At 40.4% G+C, this 25,867-nt stretch overlaps 1 protein-coding gene across 3 annotated transcripts in view; it reads left to right on the top strand.

The window, feature by feature from the left end:
* Positions 1-25,867, top strand: part of LOC132377949 (NCK-interacting protein with SH3 domain-like) — a 213,071-nt gene that overhangs the window by 51,112 nt on the left and 136,092 nt on the right. The gene's annotated exons all lie outside the window — the stretch shown is intronic.

Here is a 25,867-nt window from a genome sequence, read left to right as displayed (position 1 = left end):
TCCAGGTATCCCCCTACCTGATGGCATGAACATTGATTTCTCCTTCCAGTATTTTTCTCTCTAACCTCTCCTCCTTCTCTTTTCTATTTCCCATTCTAGTCTCTTGCCTCTTCACCCCTGTGCGCCCCCTCACCCTGGTGCCCCCCTTTTTCTTCTTTTCCCATGGTCAACTCCTCTACTATTAGATTCCTCCTCCTCCAGCCCTTAATGTTTCTCACCCACCTGCCTTCACCTGTCATCGAGCTTGTCCTCCTTCCCCACTTTTTTATTTTTGTCTTCCCCCTTCCTTTCCAGTCCTGATGAAGGGTTTTAGCCTGAAATGTCAACTGTTTTTATTTGTTTTCATAGATGCTGCCTGAAACATTGGGATTAAAATTTGGTGGAAATATTTATAATTGTTTGGTGTACATAGGTTTCATGTATCACTGAAGTGGTTCATTGATTTAGGTTTAAATGTTCTTTTACCTTCCATCAAATCGATATAGCTAATTCATTGTTTGATTGAGGTGATATAAATTAATTATTGAACCAGTTAGATTTTTGCTTATAATCTTCCACTGTGGGCATTTTGATCGTTGGAACAGCTGGTCCATGGTGGTCACTCTCTCAAGCCAGGAACTAAGCTGTAGCAGGTGAATGACAAGGTTTACCAAGCATATTCTTGAGAATTATGGTCTCCAAACGTCATATGCAGAGGGAGCATTCGAGAGGGGGTCTTTTGTAAGTATAATACCTTCTTGGAGGGTAGTAGAATTGTAATATTTGTAGAGACTGACCTGTGGTGAACATGTGTTTCAGAAGCATTTTTTTTTATTATGAAGCCCTGATTGTAGGAGGGGAAAAATTGTCTTGCTGTTTAATCTTCCAGTGGACTCACTAAATAGTTGTGATTCTACTGCAGCTTGGGAAGTTCTGTAGTTCAGAATTCAATTCCGGTGCTGTTCTGTAAGGAGTCTCCACGTCATCACCATGGTATGTGTGGGCTTCCTCCTGCAGTCCAAAGATGTATTGGATAGGTTATCTGGTCATTGTAAATCGTCCTGTGATAGGTCTGGGTTAATCAGGGTTATGGGGTTGCTGAGGCGATGTGGCTGGAAGTGCCTTAGTGCTGTATCGCTAAATTAAAACAAAAGTAAATTCATGTTGCAGGGTCTCATCCCTCTTTTCTAGCCATGTTGTAATCCGAATCAGGTTTATTATCACTGGCATGAAATCTGTTAACTTAGCAGCAGCAGCAGTTCAATGCAATACATAATCTAGCAGAGACAGAAAAAATAGTAATAATAAAGTAAGACATAATGTAAATTACTCATATTGAATAGTTTATTAAAAATATGCAAACAGAAATACTGTATTAAAAAAGTGAATGGATGGCAGAAGGGAAGTGTTAGTGCCCACATACACCAGAGCTATAGCTGAATACCCTGCCTGTGTCACCACTGACCTTGGCAATGTACCTTCTAGAAGTCATCTTTAAGTCTACACGTCTTTCCCCTTACTATTAGGTCACCTTCCTGTTAGTTGACCCCCAGCTGTGGTGCCACAAACTTAGACCTTGCTACTTACTCTGCAGTGCCATCCCATAATAGCATCCAAAATGGCATTACCTGTTTGACAGAGACAACAGGGTCCTACTGCTCTTCCCAGTGGTGCTAGAAAGTTTGTGAACTCTGTCGCCCTGTCGAGTTGTCTCTATTTCTGCATAAATGTGATCGGATCTTCATGTAAGTCCTAAACTGGAGAAACTAATTAAATAAACAAAAAAACATTCTTATTCATTTATTTATTGAGAAAAACTATCCAATATTACATATATTGGTAAAAATGAGAACCTTGATTCTCAGTAACTGGCCTGACATCCTTGTATGGCAATAACTTCAACCAAATGTTTCCAGTAACTGTTGATCAGTCCTGTACATTTTTCTCATCTGTCCACAGAATATTGTCCCGAAGTGTTGTAGAGTATCCAGGTAGTCTTTTGCAAACATGAGACATGCAGCAATGTTTTGTTTAGAGTGCACTGGTTTCCTCTGTGGTGTCCTTCCATGAAGACCATTCTTGTTCACTGTTTTTCTTATAGTGGACACATAAACAGAGACTTTAGCAAGTTCTCGATATATTTGCAGATCTTTTAACGTTATCCCTGGGTTCTTTCTCATCTCCTTCAGCATTGCAAGTTGTGCTCTTGGTGAGATCTTTACTGAGCAGCTGCATCACTGCCTGGTTCGAAAATTGCACCATTTTGGATCGCAAGATCCTGCAGTGGATAATGAGGTCAGCTGAGAAGATCTGTTCCCGCCATTACAGACATTTACACTACACACTGCATCCGCAAACAAAACAGCATTATGAAGGACCCCACACACCCCTCATACAAACTCTTCCTCCTGCCATCTGGGAAAAGGCACCGTTAGGGCTCTCACGACCAGACTATGTAACAGTTTCTTCCCCCAAGCCATCAGACTCTTCAATACCCAGAGTCTGGACTGACACCAACTTACTGCCCTCTACTGTGCCTATTATCTTGTTTATTATTTATTGTAATGCCTGCACTGTTTTGTGAACTTTGTGCAGTCCTGGGCAGGTCTGTAGTCTAGTGTAGCTTCTGTTATTTTTACATAATTCAGTGTAGTTTTTGTACTGTAGCACCATGGTCCTGAAAAACGTTGTCTCGTTTTTAACTCTGTACTGTACCAGCAGTTATGGTCGAAATGACAAAAGTGACTTGACTTGAGGATACCCACTACAATGGAGAGGAGCAACAGCACTGAGTTTCTACCTTTTGTTGACAATTTCTCTTACTGTGAACTGATGAACACTCAGGTCCTTAAATGCTTTTGTAGCCTTTTACAGTTTAATGCATCTCTACAATTCTTCTTCTAAGGTCCTCTGAAAGTTGTTTTGATCAAGGCATGGTGCACAGAAACAAATCTTTCTCAAGAAGAGCAGGGTCTGTTAGTATCTTGAGAATCTTTTTAGAGGGCAAGGCATCTCGCAAACCATACTTCCAATCTCATCTCATTGATTGGAACACCTGACTGCAAATAGCTTTTGCAGAAGGTGTTACCCCAGAGGTTCACATACTTTTTCCAACAAATATATGTAATATTGTATCATTTTTCTTAATAACTGAACAAGTATGTTATTAATTTAATTGAGTTCTCTTCATCTAGTTTTCAGACTTTTGAAGATCTGATCACATTTTAGGTCATATTCATGCAGAAATACAGAATTCTATAGGGTTCACATACTTTCGAGCACCACTGTATGTACCAATGTAGTTGTGGTGTGACCAATTCATTAAATATGCTATCCACAATTTTCTTAGCATTGCTGATGTTACCAAGTACTCCCCTATGGCCCATAAGGATTTTCTCAAATGCTAATCCCAATCCCAATCCCTGTTCCCAATCCTCTACCTCCTCTTTCAGGCAATTTGTATGTTTTTTGGATCTAATATGATTAATTTACTTAAAAAAAAATTGGCTTGCTTTCCTGACCCCATCTTGTATAAGATATACTTCCACTGCATGATATTCCAAACATCACCAAATATAATTTGAGAAAAATATTACAAGTGCTGTTTAATGGTATGATTTTAGTTGATTTTTGTATTGGGTTTGCATGTTAGAATTGAAAGGAATTCATGCTTACTGTGATCATCTTGCAAAAGTTTATGAAATTGAAAAGTTCATAAATTTTATTGGCAAGTCTATTTCCCGTGTTGCTCTTGTTATCATTTGTATTGAAGAATTCTCAGACAGCATATGAGGAATATTTTTAAAAATACGTTTATGATGTGGCATTTAATAATCTGAATGCACAATTAAAATATCTAGAATACAAATAGTTAAATGTGCAATTGCTACATGTTAAAATCCCTAATACGATGAAGTAAGGAAATTCCAAAATGCACAAAAATTTGTTTGTCGCTGCAAATTTTCTAAGTAACTGTCATTTGGCATGCTATGTAACTCTTATTCAGATATATAAACAAAGCTTTTGATTTTCTAGTTAATTTATAGATGGTCTAACTTACAAAATGGCTTCTGTTCATGTAATGAGAGGTGATTTTTATTAGTTTGTTTTTTGTAAAGAAAAGTACAAAATCATACTGCCAATGAAAGTGTACTGAATTAGTGATAGCAACTTCATGATGTATATTAAACAAGAGCAGGCATACTCCCTAGAGCCTTCATTTGCTGTATATTGTTGAACAGAGGAATCAAATGTACCTCATTCTCTGAAAGTGGCAACACAGACAGGATGATACATTGATACATAATACAGGTGAAGGCATTTGTGCTTGCATGCATTGTATTGACCACAACAGCTGGGTGTACCAGTTGACTGGACTGCACTTGGAGTATTGGAGTATTGTTTACCATTCTGGTCATTGTGCTACAGGAAAGATGTGATCAAGCTGGAAGTATAGAAAAGGTTCACAAGCACATTGTCTGGATTGGAAGGATTTTTGTTACGAGCAACAATTGTATATTTCTGGTCTGGTTTCCTGGAGTGAAAGAGATTGAGAGGTGACTTGATAGAAGTATACAAGAGGGTAAATAGTTGGTCTAAAATGGCATTGGTGTCTAAAACTAGGGGGTATTGGTTTAAGGTCAGGGGTGGAGGCATAAAAGGAAACTGAGGGGTACATTTTTCTATATAGTAACATGTATCTGGAATGAGCTGCTAGACTGGTAATGGAGAAAGGAGCATGAACAAATTTGAAGCATCTATACAGGTAGTTGAATGAGCAGGAAATAGAGGGATATTGAATTAATACAGGTTAGTGGGATCTGTACAAGTAGTTATGATGGGTGTGGCATAGATACAGTGGGGTGAAAGGTCTGTTTTTCTGCTGTTCAACTTTGTGTAGCCACCCTAAACATGGTGTCACTGATAACCTAGTTGTCTGCTGACATAATTAACACAGAACATCAACCATAATAAAAATGAAGTGATGTTATGTATCAATGTCACAAGTTAATTAAATTATTTTGGTTTTAAGTTCTAATCATTGATATTATGAAGGAAAGACTGATGAAAAGTTGATGTGTAGACTGAAACCAGGCTGTGGATGTCAACAATGTGGCTGTCATATTTCTATGTGATGCTTAACAATTGTCCATCTTTGTATTAATTAGATATGGGAAACTGGTTGGTGTAAAATTTTAACATCAGATGGTTTGGCTGAGTAGGATATTGGGAGTATCTGCCAAGAATCTTGAATTGAATTTGGATTTTAAAAAAAATGTGCAGAGCATGTGGCACATATAACTTGAGCATGTTTGAAGAGTAGAATAACATTTCCCTTTGACAGAAAGGTAAGATCAGTAATTGCAAAGAAGACAAAAAAGTTTGTGGAAAACAAAATCAGGAGTGATTTGTTGCAGAAAGATTTTCTGGTAACGATCATTTCTTTAGTCACAAATCTTCAACCAAACTCTGGCTGAGGGTGTAATACCTCTCAGCACAGACCTCTTCCAGAGCACTTCATTATGGGTTTAAATTTGCATTTTTTGGAACCAAGGGCATAAAATGGAGTCGAGGTATGCAGACATGAGTTCAGTGGGGCAGGAGCAGACAGAAGCAATTGTTCTACCCAGATAGTCAGGTTTGTTGATCTGTAAGTAGAAATAGGCAGTCTGGGTAAGGGACTATGAGGTTAGTGGTAGTGGAATGACGATATCCAGAACTGGAGGTTGATGGTCCTGAGTGTGGTCCTTTTCATGGTGGTGTCTGAGAGTTGCCATCTAGCCTCAGCAAGGTAGAGCATTTCAATGTTCTGCCACACAACAGCAGCAGCCCCTTGCAGGTTTGATGGTGATGTTGGGTTTGGTGTGGAGCAAGTGGAGAAGCAGTATGATCAAAGGTTCGAAAAGGTGAGAGGAGTGCTGAATTTGAGCTGGTTAATGTGTGGTTGACAGAGATGAAAAGATCCCAAGCTTGCAGAAAACCAGAGTGGGTTATTTCAATTATTCCAGCTTTCAATTCTCAGATGATTGCTTTACAGAGGCATTGTATTATTGTATCAGGTGGTACCAAAACATGGGAAAGATTTCTGTTTAAATGATGTTGGGCATTGAACATCTGAGCTCTGCCATGACTTTCTGGACTGTATATGCTTGATAGGCTGAACTGGGAGAATAGTATTTACTACAGTGTTTCAAATTTAATGATTCTGGATTTAATTCTATTTCATATACCATAACAGTACACATTTAGTTGTGAACATAGAAAACATACAGCACAATACAGGCCCTTTGGCCAACAAAGCTGTTCCGAACACGTCCTTACCTTAAAAAAAAAAGCCCAGGGTTACCCATAGCCCTCTATTTTTCTTAGCTCCATGTACCTGTCCAGGAGTCTGTTAAAGACTCTATCGTAACAACCTCCACCACTGTCGCTGGCAGCCCATTCCACACACTCACTACTCTGTGTTTTAAAACAAAACAATAACTTACCACTGACATCTCCTTTGTACCTACTTCCAAGCACCTTAAAACTGTGCTCTCCCGTGCTAGCTATGTCAGCCCTGAGGAAAAAGCCTCTGACTATCCACATGATCAATGCCTCTCATCATCTTGTACACCTCTATAAGTCACCTCTCACCCTCCATCACTCAAAGGAGAAAAGGCCGAGTTCACTCAACCTATTCTCACAAGGCATGCACCCCAATCATGGCAACATCCTTGTAAGAGCAAACACGAGGAAATCTGCAGATGCTGGAAATTCAAATAACAACACCCACAAAATGCTGGTGGAACACAGCAGGCCAGGCAGCATCAATAGGGAGAAGCGCTGTCGACATTTCGGGCTGAGACCCTTCGTCAGGACGCTTTTCTAACTTGTCTGTTCCTATCTCTCTCCAATCTTATGGTAAAGGAGATAAAATTGTGATCACTATCTCCAAAGTGCTCTCCCGCTGAGATCTGATACCTGACCAGGTTCATTTCCCAATACCAGATCAAGTTCAGCCTTATCTGTATATTGTGTCAGGAAACCTTCCTGAACACACCTAACAAACTCTACCCCAAAATCTCCCACCATGACAACCCTGTTATTATTACACCTTCACAGAATCTGTCTTCCTATCTGCTCCTCGAGCCCCTGTTACAATTGGGTGGTCTACAAAAAACACCCAGTAGTTATTGACCTCTTCCTGTTTCTAACTTCCACCCACAGAGACTCTGTAGACAATCCCTCCATGTCTTCCTACTATTCTGCAGCCATGACACTATCTCTGATCAACAGTGCCATGCCCCCACCTCTTTTGCTTCCCTCCCTGTCCTTTCTGAAACATCCGAAGGCTGGCACTCTAAGTAACCATTCCTGCCCCTGCACCATCCAAGTCTCTGTAATGGCCACAACATCATAGCTGCAAGTACAGATCCACACTTTAAGCTGTTCTGCTTTGTTCATAATACTCCTTGCATTAAAATAGATACACCTGAAACTATCAGTTCCTTCTCCATCACCTGCCTATCCTCCCTCTCACACTGTCTCCAAGCTTTCTCTATTTGTGAATGTCAACATTAAGGGGGCTGGAGTGCAAAGAGAAATTATGTTAGCTTATTTTGGCCCCTTTAGACACTTAATGGCAGACACCACAACACAAGAATATATTGAGATTTCATAACAGTCTTGGATGATATTTGCTTGAATCAAACCTGGTCTGAAATATAAAGTGAGACATAATTGCATAGACTTTTCCATTTAATATATAAAAATTGATCAGATTGAGGAATACAAGGTTTCCTAAGTGACAATATTTACTTGAATTGGGAAAGGCAAGAACTGATTAATAAATAGTCAGCATGGTTTTGTGCATGGGAATTCATATCTCAAATTTAATTTTGAGGTGTCCAGGAGGATTCATGAGAGTCAGTCAGGAGTTTATGTGGACCTTACCAAGGCCTTGGGTAGTAGACTAGACTATAATTTTAGATCACATAGATCCATATGTAGGTAAGGAAAGGCAAATGGAATTTAAATGGAAATGGGCCTTTTTGTCCAAGTTACCATGCCAACTGTGTTGCCCAACAAGCTGGTGCCAACTGCCTGTGTTTAGCCCATAGCCCTCTAATCCTCATGTATTCATGTACTTATCTAGATGGTTCTTAAATGTTGCTGATGTGCCTATCTCAAACCACTATTTCAAAGATACAATTTAACTCTGACAAATACAAAGTGCTATGTTTTTAGCAGTTGAGGACATACGGTGCATGATGGGCTTGAAGAACATTGTAGAACAGAAGCCTAGGGATTCAGGTAGACTGTGGTGAAGAAAAGCTGACATGCTTACCTTCATCATCTGTGCCATTGAGTGCAAAGATTGTGACATGTTACAGTTGTACAAGATGCTGGTGAGACTGCACCTGGCATATTGCTTGCAGTTCTGGCCACCACTATAGAAGGGTGTCATTAAGCTGGAAAGGGCGCAGAAAGGATTCACAAGGATGTTGCTAGGGCTGGAGGGTTTGAGTTACTGGTAGACTAGGGCTGTATTACCTGGAGTGGCTGAGGGTTTGACCTTGGGGAGTTTTTAAAAAATTGAGTGATATGGATAGGGCAGATAGTCTCTTTATTATCTTTATAAAATACTAACTAGAAGGCATGGGTTTAAAGTGAGAGGGGATAGATTTAAAGAGGATTTGAGGGACACATTTTCATGCACAGGTTGGTGGGTATATGGGTGAGCTGCCAGCAGTGATGGGTAGAGGCAGGTACAGTTGCACCATGCAACCCATTTGGATAGGTACATGGAGAAGGAAGGTTGGAGAGAGATGAACTTAGCAGGCCTCTGAGATCAACTTAGGAATCAGAATCAGGTTTAATATTGACATGGGGTGAAATTTGTGGCAGCAGTGCAGTGCAACACAAAATATATTACAACTTACAATAAAAATACATAAAGTTGAAAATTGAGCAAAAATAGTGAGGTAATGTTCTTGGGACCATTCAGAAATATGGCAGAAGGGAAGAAGCTGTTCCAAAAACATGGAGTGTGTCTTGAGGTACTACCTCCCTGATGGTAGAGCAGGGGGTGGGGTGCTTTAAAGATGGATGCTACCTTTTTGAGGCATAGCCTTTTGAGGATGTTCTTGGTTGGGAGGCAAGTGCCCATGATGGAGCTGGCTGAGTTTACAACCCTCTGAAGGTTTTTCCGATACTGTGCATTGGCGCCTCCATACCAGATAGTGATGCAACCAGTTAGAAAGCTCTCCACAGTATACCTGCAGAAATTTGCTAGAGTCTTTGGTGACATACCAAATCTCCTCAAACTCCTAATATAGCCACGAGAAGATCTTCAGAGATGTTAATGGCCAGGAACTTGAAACTACTCATCCTTTCTATTGCTGATCCCTCAAAGAGGACCAATCAATTCTTTGGCCTTACTGAAGACAACAGTGGTGTCATCAGAGCTTACAGATGTCTTTTGTACTTTGCCTAGCCACACAGTCACGGGCATAGAGAGAGTAGAGCAGCAGGCTAAGCACACATCCTTGAGGTGCATCTTTGTTGAATATCAGCGAAGAGGGGCTCCTTTGATGTGAGGTGCAATGTAGTTTCCATGCTGTATAACTGATTATATGAATAAGATGAAAGATAAATTTAATGGGATAGAGCTAGCAAAGCTAAATTTGGTAGTCAGGTAGGGGTTTGAGTTAAATGACTGAGGTAAAATTCAAAGTGAGTAACATGCGTATAGAAAAGACAGTCTTGCATGCTCAAATTTAAAACTAAAGGCAAAGTAAAATTTATTGTCATTTGCATAAGAACATGTATGTATAGTTGTATTATCTTATTTGTAGCAGCTTCACATGCAGATAGCCAACCATATAAGCAGCACTCACAAGAAAAATACAAATTAAACACAAACTATTCACAATTAGAATAAATAATAGACAATAAGTGCAGGAGTAGGCCATTTGGCCCTTAGAGCCAGCATCACTATTCACTGTGATCATGGCTAATCATCCACACTCAGTACCCCGTTCCTGGCTTCTCCGGATATCCCTTGACTTTGCTATCTTTAAGAGCTCTATCTAACTCTTTCTTGAAACATCCATAGAATTGGCCTCCACTGCCTTCTGAGGCAGAGCATTCCACAGACCCACAATTCACTGGGTGAAAAAGTTTTGTTCTCAACTCCGTTCTAAATGGCCTACCCCTTATTCTTAAACAGTGGCCTCTGGTTCTGGACTCCCCAACATCGGGAACGTGTTTCTTGCCTCTAGCGTATCCAAGCCTATATGGGTATCCGTCCCCCTTTTTTCCTTCGCTACATTGATGACTGCATTGGCGCTGCCTCCTGCACACATGCTGAGCTCGTTGACCTCATTAACTTTGCCTCCAACTTTTACCCTGCCCTCAAATTTACCTGGTCCATTTCTGACACCTCCCTCCCCTTTCTTGATCTTTCTGTTTCCATCTCTGGAGACGGCTTATCTACTGATATCTACTATAAGCCTACAGACTCTCACAGCTACCTGGACTATTCCTCTTCCCACCCTGTCTCTTGCAAAAATGCTATCCCCTCCTCGCAATTCCTCTGTCTCCGCTGCATCTGCTCTCGGGATGAGGCTTTTCATTCCAGGACGAAGGAGATGTCTTCCTTTTTTAAACAAAGGGGCTTCCCTTCCTCCACCATCAACTCTGCTCTCAAATGCATCTCTCTCATTTCCTGCACATCTGCCCTCACCCCATCCGCCCACCACCCCACTTGGGATAGGGTTCTCCTTGTCCTCAACTACCACCCCACCAGTTTCCGGGTCCAACATATAATTCTCTGTAACTTCTGCCACCTCCAACGGGATCCCACTATCAAGCACATCTTTCCCTCTCCTCCCCCCCTTTCTGCTTTCAGCAGTGATCGCTCCCTATGTGACTCTCTTGTCCATTTGTCCCCCCCATCCCTTCCCACCGATCTCCCACCCAGCACTTATCCTAGTAAGCGGAACAAGTGGTACACCTGCCCTTACGCTTCCTCCCTCACGGCCATTCAGGGCCCCAGACAGTCCTTCCAGGTGAGGCGACACTTCACCTGTGAGTTGGCTGGTCTGGTATACTGCATCCAGTGCTCCCGGTGTGGCCTCTTATATATTGGTGAGACCCGACACAGACTGGGAGACCATTTTGTTGAACACCTACGCTCTGTCCGCCACAGAAAACAGGATCTCCCAGTGGCCACTCATTTTAATTCTACGTCCCATTCCCATTCTGATATGTCTATTCATGACCTCCTCTACTGTCAAGATGAAGCCGCACTCAGGTTGGAGGAACAATACCTTATATACCAGCTGGGTAGCCTCCAATCTGATGGCATGAACATTGACTTTTCTAACTTCCGTTAATGCTCCTCCTCCCCTTCTTATCCCATGCCTAATATATTTAGTTTTTTCCCCCTCCTTTTTTTCTCTTTCTGCCCATCACTCTGCCTGTTCTCCATCTCCCTCCGGTGCTCCCCTCCCTCTTTCTTTCTCCCTAGGCCTCCCGTCCCATGATCCTTGCCCTTCTCCAGCTCTGTATCCCTTCTGCCAATCACCTTTCCAGCTCTCAGCTTCACCCCACTCCCTCCGGTCTTCTATCATTTTACATTTTTCCTTCCCCCTCCTACTTTCAAATTTCTTAACTCTCTTTCCTTTCAGTTAGTCCTGATGAAGGGTCTCGGCCCGAAATGTCAACAGTGCTTCTCCCTATAGATGCTGCCTGGTTTGCTGCATTCCACCAGCATTTTGTGTGTGTTGTTTGAATTTCCAGCGCAGATTTCCTTGTGTTTGCCCTTAATAATCTTGTATGTTTCAATCAGATCCCCTCTCATCCTTCTAAATTCCAGTGTATACAAGCCTAGTTGCTCCAATCTTTAAACATATGACAGTCCCGCCATCCTGGGAATTAACCTCATGAATCTACATTGCACTCCCTCAATAGCAAGAATGTCCTTCCTCAAATTTGGAGACCAAAACTGCACATGATACTCCAGGTGTGGTCTCACCAAGGCCCTGTACGACTGCAGAAGGACCTCTTTGCTCCTATACTCAACTCTCCTTGTTACGAAGGCCAACATGCCATTGGCTTTCTTCACTGCCTTTCAATGACTGATGAACAAGGACACCTAGATCTCATTATACTTGCCCTTTTCCTAACTTGACAGCATTCAGATAGTAATCTGCCTTCCTGTTCTTGCCACCAAAGTGGATAACCTCACATTTATCCACATTAAACTGCATCTGCCCACTCACCCAACCTGTCCGTCCTGCATTCTCATAACATCCTCCTCACATTTCACACTGCCACCCAGCTTAGTGTCATCTGCAAATTTGCTAATGATACTTTTAATCCCTTCATCTAAATCATTAATGTTTATTGTAAATAGCTGCAGTCCCAGCACCGAGCCTTGTGGTACCCCACTGGTCACTATCTGCCATTCTGAAAGGGACCCATTAATCCCTACTCTTTGCTTCCTGTCTGCCAACCAATTTTTTATCCATGTCAGTACTTTACCCCCAATACCATGTGTTCTAATTTTGCCCACGAATCTCCTATGTGGGACCTTATAAAAGGCTTTCTGGAAGTGTGGGTACACTACATCCACTGGCTCTCCCTTGTCCATTTTCATAGTTAAATCCTCAAAAAATTCCAGAAGATTAGTCAAGCATCATTTCCCCTTCATAAATCCATGTTGACTCGGACCGATCCTGTTACTGCTATCTAAATGTGCCGCTATTTCATCTTTTATAATTGATTCCAGCATCTTCCCCACCACTGATGTCAGGCTAACTGGTCTATAAATCCCTGTTTTCTCTCTCCCTCCTTTTTTAAAAAAGTGGGTAACATTAGCTACCCTCCAATCCACAGGAACTGATCCTGAATCTATAGAACACTGGTTACCAACAATTACCAATGTGTCCATGATTTCTAGAGCCACCTCCTTAAGTACCCTGGGATGCAAATCATAACGCTCTGAGGATTCATCAGCCTTCAGTCCCATCAGTCTACCCAACACCCTTTTCTGCCTAAGGTGAATTTCCTTCAGTTCCTCTGTTACCCTAGGTCCTCTGGCCACTATTACATCTGGGAGATTGTGTCTTCCCTAGTGAAGACAGATCCAAAGTACCTGTTCAACTGGTCTGCCATTTCCTTGTACCCTATAATAAAATCACCTATTTCTGTCTTCAAGGGCCCAACTTTGGTCTCAACTAATCTTTTCCTTTTCACATACCTAAAGAAGCTTTTACTATCTTCCTTTATATTCTTGGTTAGCTTACCTTCGTACCTCATCTTTTCTCCCTGTATTGCCTTTTTAGTTATCTTCTGTTGCTCTTTATAAGTTTCCCAATCCTCTGGCTTCCCGATCATCTTTGCTATGTTATACTTCTCTTTTATTTTTATACTGTTGTTGACTTCCCTTGTCAGCCACAGTCACCCCTTACTCCCCTTGGAATCTTTCTACCTCTTTGGAATGAACTGATCCTGCACCTTCTGTATTATTCCCAGAGATACCTGCCATTGTTGTTCCACGGTCATCCCTGCTAGGGTATCTTTCCAGTCAACTTTGGCCAGCTCCTCCCTCATGGCACCATAGTCCCCTTTGTTCAACTGTGATACTGACACTTACGATTTACCCTTCTCCCTCTCAAATTATAGATTAAAATTTATCATTATGGTCACTACCTCCTAATGGCTCCTTTACCTCGAGATCCCTTATCAAATCCGGTTCACTACACAATACTAAATCCAGAATTGCCTTCTCCCTGGTAGGCTCCAGTACAAGCTGCTCTAAGAATCCATCTTGGAGGCACTCCACAAATTCCCTTTCTTGGGATCCAGTACCAACCTGATTTTCCCAGTCTACTTGCATGTTGAAATCCCCCATAACAACTGCAGCATTACCTTTGCGACATGCCAATTTTAACTCTTGATTCAACTTGCACCCTATATCCAGGCTGGGGGGCCTGTAGATAACTCTCATTAGAGTCTTTTTGCCCTTACAATTTCTCAGTTCTATCCATATTGACTCTACATTTCCTGATTCTATGTCACCCCTTGCAAGGGACTGAATTTCATTCCTCACCAACAGAGCCATGCCCCGCCCACCTGTATGTCCTTTCAATAGGATATATACCATTGAACATTCATTTCCCAGCCCTTGTCCTCTTGCAGCCATGTCTCAATAAAGAAAAAAGCCTACTTTTATTCAAACTGATCAAAGTCGTAGTGTTGCTTATCTGTAGTGGTAAGGATTTTGCTGGTTGACTCAAGAAAAAAGTGGTTGAAGGGAAGAAGCTGTTCTTTAACCTGGTTGTGTAGGACTTCAGGCTTCTGTACTTCCTGCCCAATAGTAGCTGTGATAAATAGCATGGTCTATATGATGAGGATCTTTGTATGTTGCTTTCTTGAGGCATCATTATCTGGAAATACCATTGTTGTGCTCATGATGTTCTGGGTAAAATCCACTACCTCTCTGCAGCTTGTATCCTGCATATTTGAATTGTAATACTAGTTGAGGTACTTTCAACACCATCTGTTACTGTGTTTGGGGACCCATTCAATCCATTGTAACTCTGGATCAAAGAGTGGCTTAGGAAATCGGGCAACTTGGTGTATGATTACACTGTGCTGCTTAGTTGTGATTTTTATGGAGGAGTACAAACATGCTATGGAGTGATGAAGATAAGAGATTGAAAGCCCTTTCCTCTGATTTAGTGGGGTAGAAGCCTGCCTAATTTTGAATAGAGAGGTTTTGTTGAGAGCATTATGAAGCTTAAATGTTGAAAAGAAATCACGATTTTATTTGAACAGTTTAGAATGGACAAGTGTGAGCTATTGACTAAGTTGTCGATGGTTGCTGAGTGAAAAGACATGTAATGTTAGCTTAGGAAAAGAATGAAAGAAATGAAAATTGTGTGTTGAGGTGAAAAAGGAGCAGAGGGAGGAATTTGAACCAACAATTAAGAGCTGTGCATCAGAATCCAAAGAAACATGGCACAGAGGCAGTGCATTAGGGTAGTTCATGTTTGCAGTCTAGATGATGAAGTTAAGAATATGGATAGAAGGCAGTAAGATGTATACAGGAATACTGCACTGCTTATATTGATTGTACAGAGCACTATCCATTAATATTAGAAGTGAGATTATGTACTATTATTTCTTGCAGTTTGATAAACTGCACTGACACTGTTAGACTGTATCGGTGCTGTTAATTTTGAATGTGAAAATGTATATTGGTAACAAAATTTTTAAAAAAATGCTGGAAATAGTGGAAATAATCAGCAGGTCAGGTGGATTGCTGGCAGAGAAATGGTGACATTTCAGATTGTGTCCACAGATGATTCAAGATGTGCAGTTCCAGCATTTTTGATTTTCATTCCATGTTTCCAGCATATGGTTTTTTTCGGCTTTTGATTATATTATCGATTCTGCCAATGCTGACATTGGGTACAGGTCATTGCATTGATGTGTATTGGGTTGATTTGTAGTGGACTGTGATTGGCCCAGCTTTTGTTAATGCTGTTGTTGGTATTGGATGTAGAATTGTGTCCCAGCATTAGTTATATCATTGTTGGGAATAAGACTGTGTCATAATGTGTTGTTTTGATCTGTGTACAGAACTATAATTGTGGGACTATGTACAAACTGCATAAGTTTTATTTTTTGGCATGAAAATGTTTTCCTAAATTCCTTTAGTAAGAGTTTTGTAAAATCCTGATGTTTGGCAGTTCAATCCAGTATCCTTAAAGTAAATAATTGGCGTGGGTCCTAGCCTCTGAGCTCCGGGTTTCATTGTAACTAATTTTACATTGCGATTGAACAGTTGAGATTGTAACAGGACACTTGTGTCCTAAAACAAAGAACCTTCCTAAAACAAAGTGCAAGGGATGTTGGCCATAAACAGAGACACAAAGGAAGTTACGATAAAGCTTTAACAAGCAAAAGTTCAGTAAAATCCAAATCCACTGGGAGGATAAGTGAACAGATGTTAGTGCTCTCTGCTGGGCCAATATCCCCAGTATCAAAATCATAGCTACACTCAGCTGGATCTGTTGGTCAGGGCATGTCATTAATGTGCTTACCAACATCCTAATAGGGACACTTCATTCTGAGCTCAGTCACAGAACATGGTTACTAGGCAGCTACAAGAAAAGCTATGCTGATGTTCTCAAAACAAAAGATGTGACTTTCCCTTACAGACTTGGGAATCACTAATTTCACCATCAAGCTGCTTGAGGATTATTGGGGAGGGCATTGGGATCCTGTGTAAGTAGGATCTACCCCATAGGTTACACTCGGTACCTTTTAGGGCACCTCAGTACTGACAGAATTCAAGCAGAAGCAACTCATGCTCGATGCTGGAAGAACACGTACAAAGGAGATTGAGTAAGTGGTCAAAATCTTGACAGAATATGATGCCAGAGAAAGCAGAATCTCCCAGTGGCCACATATTTTAATTCCACTTCCCATACCCATTCTGATATGTCTATCCATGGCCTCCTTTACTGTCAAGATGAAGCCACACTCAGGTTGGAGGAGCAACACCTCATATTCCATCTGGGTAGCCTCCAACCTGATGGCATGAACATTGATTTCTCTCATTTCTGTTAATGCCCCTCCTCCCCTTCTTACCCCATCTCTCTTTTCTCTCTCTGTCCTTCTCACAATCACTCCTTGCCTGCTTTCCTTCTCCCTCTGGTACTCCCCTTCCACTTTCTTTCTCCCTAGGCCTCCCATCCCATGATCCTCTCCCTTCTCCTGCTGTGTATCCCTTTTGCCAATAAACTTTCCAGCTCTTAGCTTCATCCCTCCCCCTCCTGTCTTCTATCATTTCAGATTTCCCCCTCCCATGTTCAAATCTCTTACTATCTCTTCTTTCAGTTAGTCCTGACGAAGGGTCTCAGCCTGAAATGTTGACTGTACTTCCTATAGATGCTGCTTGGCCTGCTGCATTCCACCAGCATTTTGTGTGTGTTGCTCAGATATATAGTTAGTTTGGAAAACTAGAGAAATATAGAATGAGGTGGATCTTCTTGTATACGAATTGCACAGTTAAATTACAGGCAAATCAGAAAATGAGGAACAGATTGAATGCTGGCATTCACTGCAATGGAATGTAAAATTAAGGAAGTCTTAACTCTTGTTGTGATCACACCTGGTGTGCTGCAGTTTTAGGCTCCTTGAGACAGCAAATATTCATTGAGTTGGTTATGAGATTGTTTTAAAAGGGAAAGTTGGGCTGATGTTTGGGAAAATATATTTGAAAAATATTTTTGAAATATTTTAAGAGTCTGAAGGGGCTTTGAGCTGATGGATATTGAAAGAAAGTTCTCTTCACAATTTGAATCTAGAGTTAATAGGTATTTCAGAATAAGGGGCAACATATTTTCAAAGGGGAGGGGGAGAAGGATTTTTTAGATATCACAAAACTTCGGTATTCTCGGGTTCCGGTGACATCATTGTCGAGAATGGCAGCTTAAGTCACTAGCTCCTCTGGAAAAATGCAGATTAAGCCCCATTAACCCATCAAATATAGTATTTTTCGAAAAATATTTGAACTGAAAAGAGGAGCAAGAATGGGGAAAAAGAATAGAAATAAAAAAAAGCGACAATATGGAGCCTACTGCCGAGAAGAGTGCAGCGAGCAGCTCTCCTACCCGACCGCATGCTAGTGAGGCGGATGCTGGGCCTCGTTCAGGCAAAGCGGCGAATATGATCGAAATTCTGAAAGAGATAAGGGAGTTCCAGAAAGATATAAAGCAGCAGCTACATTTAAGTCAGAGCTTGCCAATGTCAGTCAAAAAATAGCGGTGGCAGAGATTCGAATTGAGAAGGTGGAAGATTGCCTTCAAAACGTTGAACAAATACTGAGTAAGATGATAAAAATATTAAATCACCAAGAAGGTAAACTGCTTGACCTGGACAGCAGAAAAATATCAGAATATACAACGTTCCCAAAGGAGCGGAAGTCCTGTCTGTGACAGAGTTTGTCGGAAAGTTGCTATGGGACTCACTGGAGCTTCCCTCGACTATGGAGCTGGAAATCGAGAGAACACATTGTGTGCTAGTCCCGAAGTCTACCCGAGATAAGCCACGCTCAATAATAATTAAATTCCTTCAGTACAGTACCAAGGTGGAGATTCTATGAAGGGCCTGGGGTAAGAAGAGGGTGTTTTTAGGTGATAAGTTAATATATTTCGACCAAGGTTACCCCCCCCCCCCTCACACCGCGGTCCTGCAGAAACTTAAAGTAAAGTGAGTACTAAAGCAAAAAAGGATTTAATTTCAAACTCCGTACCCTGCTAAACTTCGAGTGTTTTATGAAGACGGGACGCAGTTGTACTAGACAATGGAAGAGGCGACTACAGTCATGAAGGCCAGAGGGTTGCCCGTCAGTGTGATCAAACTGAGGGAAAGCCTGGCAGAGGAATTATCCCACTCCACTTGGGAAATAGTGCGAGAATCGAGAAGGCAGGAGACGGGAGGAGGCCGAGAGAAGTATATCAGAAAGAGACTGGGAGTTTTCCAAAGGCAGTCCTCATCCCCTCCAGAAGAGCTAACTTGTTTGGCTAACTTCAAAAATGTTGAGAAGCTAAACGGAAGCAAAGGTAGACGGTGATATACCTATCTCAAGAAATACTTATTATAATGTGGATTTTATATTACTTAGTTGTTATTCTTTATTCGCTCACTCCTTTTCCCCCCACCAAAATGAGAATATGTATATATGTAATATATGTATATATATGTGTGTGTGTGTGTGTATATATATATATAGGAGGAGTACACAGGGAAATCTTTTCTGTGTAATGGATTTGTTCACTAACTTTTATGAATACTGCAATGGGGGCCCTCAACTCACAAATAGGAGGGGTTATCCCCACAGCTAGCTCAACGCAAGGTCATCTACTAGAGACCTCAGCCTTGGAATCACACATTCGTTGCCATTTGTGTTATTATTTGTGTTTCCTGGTTCTTATTTGTTCAGGGAGTAGATCGATTAAGTTTTATTCTAATTTCAATGATACATTGACACATAAATACAGATGGCTATGGACAAGGTAAAATTAATTTCTTTTAATGTCAATGAGCTATTAAATCCAATCAAACGTAATAGAATTTTATCCAAAATGAAAAAACAACAAGCCCATGTAATATACTTACAGGAAACTCATTTAAGTGATAATGAGCATAAAAAACTAAAGAGAATGAGCTTCACTAATTTGTTTTTCTCCTCATATAAATCAGGACATAGGAGAGGAGTTGCTATTCTTATCTCAAGTAGGCTAAATTTTGAAAAAGTATTCAAAGTGGGAGATAGAAAGGGCAGATATATTCTGGTAAGGGGGAATATAGATGGAAATTCAGTTACTCTATTGAATATATATGCACCCCCAGGAAGTGATATTGGTTTCTATCAGATAATTACTAATATTATGGTAACGGAAACAGAAGGTCTCCTGATGTGTGCGAGACTTAAATTTACAATTACAACCAAAATTAGACTCTGTCAATAGAAAAAACCTATGAAACAAAATCCTTACATAAGAAAGTTAATACACTTTTTGAGGGTGCTGGTCTAATTGGTATATGGAGGGACCTATTCCCCAACAGAAGAGATTACACTCATTATTCTGCCCCCCATTCTGTATATACAAGAATAGACTATTTCGTAACATTTGGAAAATTCAAAGACAAAATAAACACCTGTGGAATTGGGATGATAGATGTAAGTGACCATGCACCTATATATTTTATCTGTTGATTTTAACCTACGACCAAAGAATACTATTTGGAAATTAATTTCGTCTACTCAATGATCCATACTTTAAGAAACAAATTAAAAAAGAAATTGGTCTCTACTTAGAATTTAATGATAACAAAGAGGTTTCACCTCCCATTCTATGGGATACTCTGAAGGCAGTCTTAAGAGGGAAAATTATAGTGATATCATATAAGAAAAAAATGAGGAATAAAACATTAGAGGAATTACAAAATAGGCTGAAGGAACTAGAGAAAAAACACAAATTGAATTTTTGCTAGGATTAAAATCAATGGATATTTATCAAATAGTCTTGCCCTAGAAAGGGGCACGAGACAGGGTTGTGCATCGTCACCACTACTCTTCGCGTTATATCTGGAACCATTAGCTCAATACATCAAACAAAATGAAGATATCAGGGGAATTACTATTAAAGGGACAGCTTGTTATGGGGATGACTTTTTGATCTATCTAGGGCAACCAACATACTCTTTACCTAAATTGATTCAATCCTTTTAACAATATAGTCAATTATCAGGATACAAGATCAACATAGATAAAACCCAATTACTTTCATATTACCACAGCCCACCAAGAGAAATTGAAAGTCGATACCCCTGGGCATGGCACACAGTCTTTCAAATATTTGGGCATCATTATGCCAAAAGATTTGGCCAAATTATCAGAATGTAATTATCAGCCTTTATATAAAAAAATTAAGGAAGATGTGGCAAGATAGATCCTGATTCCTTTTTTCAGTCTCAGTTCAAGGATTGAGTCTATTAAAATTAATATACTGCCCAGACTGTTATATCTCTTTCAGACTCTACCAATAGAGATGAATCAAAATCAATCCAATGAATAGAACAAGATGCTATCAAGGTATATTTGGCAGGGTAAAAGGCCTAGAGTTCGTCTCAAAACTTTGCAGTTAGCAAAGGAAAAGGGGGGATGGGGCCTACTTTCTGTTAGAGATGATTATTTTGCAGCACAGTTGAGAGCTGTGATATGTTGGTGTAACCCATCATAAGACGCTGAATGGAAAAACATTGAGGAGCGGGTACTTCCCATCCCCATCCAAGCAATTTTGGCTGATAACCTGTAAAGGTACATAAATACTATTGATAACCCATGGGTGAAATTGGTTCTTAAAATATGGAAAACTTGTATAAAAGCATATGATCTAGAAGGAGATATTGCAATTCTTAAATGGTGTGCATATGACTCAGATTTTACACCAAATAAATTGAATGTTAGATTTAAGGACTGGACAGCTAAAGGAATATCAGTTCTTTGAAACATAATGAAAGAAGGAACACTGTTCAGTTTTGAAATGCTTAAAGAGGAACACTTATTAGAAAAACACAATTTTTATCGGTATTTACAGATGCAACAATATGTTAACAAGATGCTTAAAAATGTAACCAAGGCAAGTACATGCTTGATAGAGCTATTTAGACTGTGATGAGTAGACTGGTAGGACTGAAGGCTAATAAATCCCCAGGTCCAGATGGTCTGCATCCGAGGGTTCTAAAAGAGGTGGCTCAGGAAATTGCGGATGCATTGGTAATCATTTTCCAATGTTCCTTAGATTCAGGATCAGTTCCTGAAGATTGGAGAGTGGCTAATGTTGTCCCACTTTTCAAGAAGGGAGGGAAGGAGAAAACGGAGAACTATCGCCCTGTTAGCCTAACGTCAGTCGTGGGGAAGATGCTTGAGTCCATTATTAAGGGCGAAATAGTGGCACATCTAGATGGCAGAAATAGGATTAGGCCGAGCCAGCATGGATTTACCAAGGGCAAATCATGCTTGACTAATCTGTTGGAGTTTTTTGAGGGTGTAACAAGGATGTTAGACGAGGGTAAGCCAGTAGATGTTGTGTACCTAGATTTTCAGAAGGCATTCGATAAGGTGCCACATAGGAGATTGGTGAGTAAAATCAGAGCTCATGGCATTGGGGGCAGGGTTTCAACATGGATAGAAAACTGGTTGGCAGATAGAAAGCAAAGGGTAGCAGTGAAGGGGTGTTTCTCGGACTGGCTGGAGGTGACTAGTGGGGTACCACAGGGCTCTGTATTGGGACCACTGCTCTTTACGATTTATGTCAATGATTTAGATGAGGGCATTGAAAACTATATCAGCAAGTTTGCTGACGATACTAAACTGGGTGGCAGTGTGACATGCGAAGAGGACGTTAGGAGAATACAGGGAGACTTGGATAGGCTGAGTGAGTGGGCAGATACTTGGCAGATGTCATTCAATGTGAATAAATGTGAAGTTATCCACTTTGGAAGCTGGAACAAGAGGGCAGAGTATTGTCTGAACGGTGTCGAGTTAGGTAAGGGAGAAATGCAAAGAGACCTAGGAGTCCTAGTTCACCAGTCAATGAAGGTGAATGAGCAAGTGCAACATGCAGTGAAGAGGGCAAATGGAATGTTGGCCTTTGTTACAAGGGGAATTGAATACAAGAGCAAGGATGTTCTTTTGCATTTGTACAGGGCCCTGGTGAGACCACACCTGGAATATTGTGTACAGTTTTGGTCTCCAGGTTTAAGGAAGGACATTCTGGCAATTGAGGAAGTGCAATGTAGATTCACTAGGTTGATTCCTGGGATGGCAGGGCTGTCTTACGCAGAGAGATTGGAGAGATTGGGCTTGTACACGCTGGAATTGAGGAGATTGAGAGGGGATCTGATTGAAACGTTTAAGATAATTAAAGGATTTGATAGGATTGAGGCAGGAAATATGTTCCAGATGTTGGGAGAGGGCATGGATTGAGAATAAGAGGTCAGTTATTTAAAACAGAGTTGAGGAAGAGCTTCTTCTCCCAGAGAGTTGTGGAGGTGTGGAATGCACTGCCTCGGAAGACGGTGGAGGCCAATTCTCTGGATGCTTTCAAGAAGGAGCTGGATAGATATCTGATGGATAGGGGAATCAAGGGATATGGGGACAAGGCAGGGACTGGGTATTGATAGTGAATGATCAGCCATGATCTCAGAATGGCGGTGCAGACTCGAGGGGCCGAATGGTCTACTTCTGCACCTATTGTCTATTGTCAAATAATTCAGATAATGGTAGTAGAATCATTTCAAGCATGTATAAGGGTTTGTCAAATCTTACAACACATTTGACTTCATACATTAAAACAAAATGGGAGAAGGAAGGAGGGATAATTATATCTGAGAAAGAATGGACAATAATATGGAGGTATCAATGGAAGTGTACCAGTTCACAGAAATGGAGGGAGTTTGGATGGAAAAACTTGATAAGATATTTTATTACACCCTCTCAGAAATCCCATTATGATAGTAACCTCCCTGTTTGCTGGAGAAATTGTGGAAATCAAAATACAAATCATTATATTTTTTGGGACTGCCCTGTTATTAAAAAAGCTATTGGAGGGGAATACCCAGTGCCCTACAAGACATCTTTAAATGTGAAATACCCTTAGAGAGTAAGACCATGTATTTTGGATAAGTACCTCAAGAATGTTTGAAAAGAGATGAATATTTAATGAATATACTGTTGGTGGTTGGTAAAAAGACTCTTGCCAGGAAATGGTTATCACAGGAGAGCCCAACTTTAAATATATGGATGTAAATTACAACGGACATTTACAAAATGGAGAAGATAACGACATCTGTTAATCATAAGCTGGAACAATTTGATTCATACTGGGGAAAAATGGTTAACTACATAATGTCTAATAGGCCTGATTTTATTCTCACAAATCAATGAATATGTTGTTAAAAAAAAATCACTCCCTACTTGTACATAGATTTTTCCTTTTGCTTGTTTTTTCTTTCCACTCTTTTCTGTAAGTGTATACCTCAGATAAATACTTTGTAGAGATTTGTGATATATATGATTATATGATGTATATGTACGATATCTGAAATACATCTTATGGAAATGTTTGATGATGAAGTTCAATTAAAAAAAATTACAGAACAGTATTCTTTGCATTTGCATGAGGTCCATAATGAGTCGGTAAGTTGAATAAAATTGGGTTAGGCAGAGACATAGGGCAGTGGTAAGTTTCTTGACTAGCTGTCTGTGACCAGTGGTGATCTGCAAAGATCACCAGTTAGTAATGTATATAAATAATCTTGATGAAAATGCATTTGGTCTGATTAGTAAACTTGGAGGCAACATGAAAAGTAGTGAAGTTGTCGATAGTGAGAAAGATTGCCAAAGGATGTGTCAGGATATAACCCAGTTGGAAATTTGGGCAGAAAATGACAGATAAAGTTTAATCTGTACACGTATGAGGTGTTCATTTTGGGAAAGCTGGTGCAAGAGATGCCAGCAGGAACATTGGTGTACAGAAGAACTTTGGGGTACAAGTCTATAGGTCACAGCCAGAAGTGGACAGGATTGTAAAGTAAGTATACAACATGCTTACCTTTACCGTTCAGGGCTGTGAATGCAAAAGTTGAGAAGTCATGATGGAGCCTTGTGAAACTTCAGTTAGGCCATAATTTGAATATTGTGTGCAGCTCTGGTCACCATAGTACAGGAAGGCTGTGCAGAGGAGGTTCACCATGTTGCCTGAATTGGTGTTTGGCTATATATAAGAGGAATGAACTTTGATTGTCTTCTCTGGAACGTTAGAGGCAGAGAGGACTTCAAATATTCAAAGCACATTTATTATCAAAGTATGTATGTGGTGTACAATCCTGAGATTGGTCTTCCCGCAGGCAGGCATGAAACAAAGACACAACACAGAACCCATTCACATGACATCAATCTTACTTGACACTTACTGAGATTGGTGAGTGATTGATTCAGTTATGGCTTTGCAACCCACCTTTAGGCTGTGTACTCCATTCTCAACCTCACTCTTAACCATTCTGAATTCCCTCGGAGACAGCAAAAGCGCCAGATCATTCAGTTGGCCCCAAAACGCTATCTAGATGTACATTACAGGTTCCAATCACATACAGATTAGTAGTAGAAGGAAATTTAAAAGGAGTAGTAGTTTTGTGATCTGTCTGGAGGATGTCACCCTTGGTGTTAATAGAAGTATATATAATTATGAGAGAGATGTAGGAAGGATTGTCATTTTTTGCATTTAAATACAAGAGGGCATAGATTTAAGGGAGGGGGAGTGAAATTTAAAGGAGATAGAAGTTTTTTTTAACAGAGTGGTAGGTGCCTGGAACATGTTGTCAGAGGCAGATATGGTAGAGGCATTTAAGAGTTCCAATTTATTGTTTTGAATAAGGGCTATGACATACAGCGTTTTGCAGCAGCATTAAATGTATCAAAATAGAGCAAAATAGCAGCAAAATAGATCTGCTGAACTTAAAACTTAATGACTTTGCTATCTTTCCACCTGCTACATCTTTGCCTACTTCTAACCAATAAAGAATGGACAATGCTGAAGATGTCAGGTAACATCTGCAGGGATCTGTGGTTAATTGATGACATTTCATCAGAATGAGTTATTTCTGCATGAACTACAGAAACTTCAGTTATGGTATTTTCACCTTCAAACTCCATAAATCATAATCTGTATACCTGAGCTAAACAAGATGGAGCTACTTGTGCAACTGAATGATTGTAGCACACGGGTTCTGTTCAAGTCTTTTTTGCCAACAAGTCAAAAAATATATAATTGTCCACTCAATATGGTAACCATACCTCCACAGTATGGTATTGAATGGTGTCAAAAGTACATAAGACTGTTCTGAAAGAACAATCTCTAAAGCGGAGATATGGAAAACTGGTTCAGCTGTTTGTAGGAACAAATGTTTGTACAAACATCAAACATTTTAATTTCGTAAGTTGTGAGAGTTCACTCATGGGTTTAAAGGTTGGGCATCCTTAACCTGGGGACAGCCTATATCAACAAGTTCCCTTGCCTGTTCTTTTTAATAGCATTGATGCCTACTCCAACAGTCTCTTCAAATACCTTATGGGTAATGATCACCTTCTAACTCCCAACCTGTTTCTGCAGCCACCTTCTCCCCTTTCTCCAACTATGGTCAATTGTCTGTTGATCGATGATATCACTGAAAACATTCCAACGCCACAGTTATCCATAAGCCATAAGCTTCCTCAATTTTTACATCTTCCCTTTTTCCCCAATTTAATGAGGAAATC

This window comes from Hypanus sabinus, chromosome 19, assembly GCF_030144855.1.
Source record: "Hypanus sabinus isolate sHypSab1 chromosome 19, sHypSab1.hap1, whole genome shotgun sequence".
NCBI lineage: Eukaryota > Metazoa > Chordata > Chondrichthyes > Myliobatiformes > Dasyatidae > Hypanus > Hypanus sabinus.
This window is presented reverse-complemented; position numbering and strand designations above follow the sequence as displayed.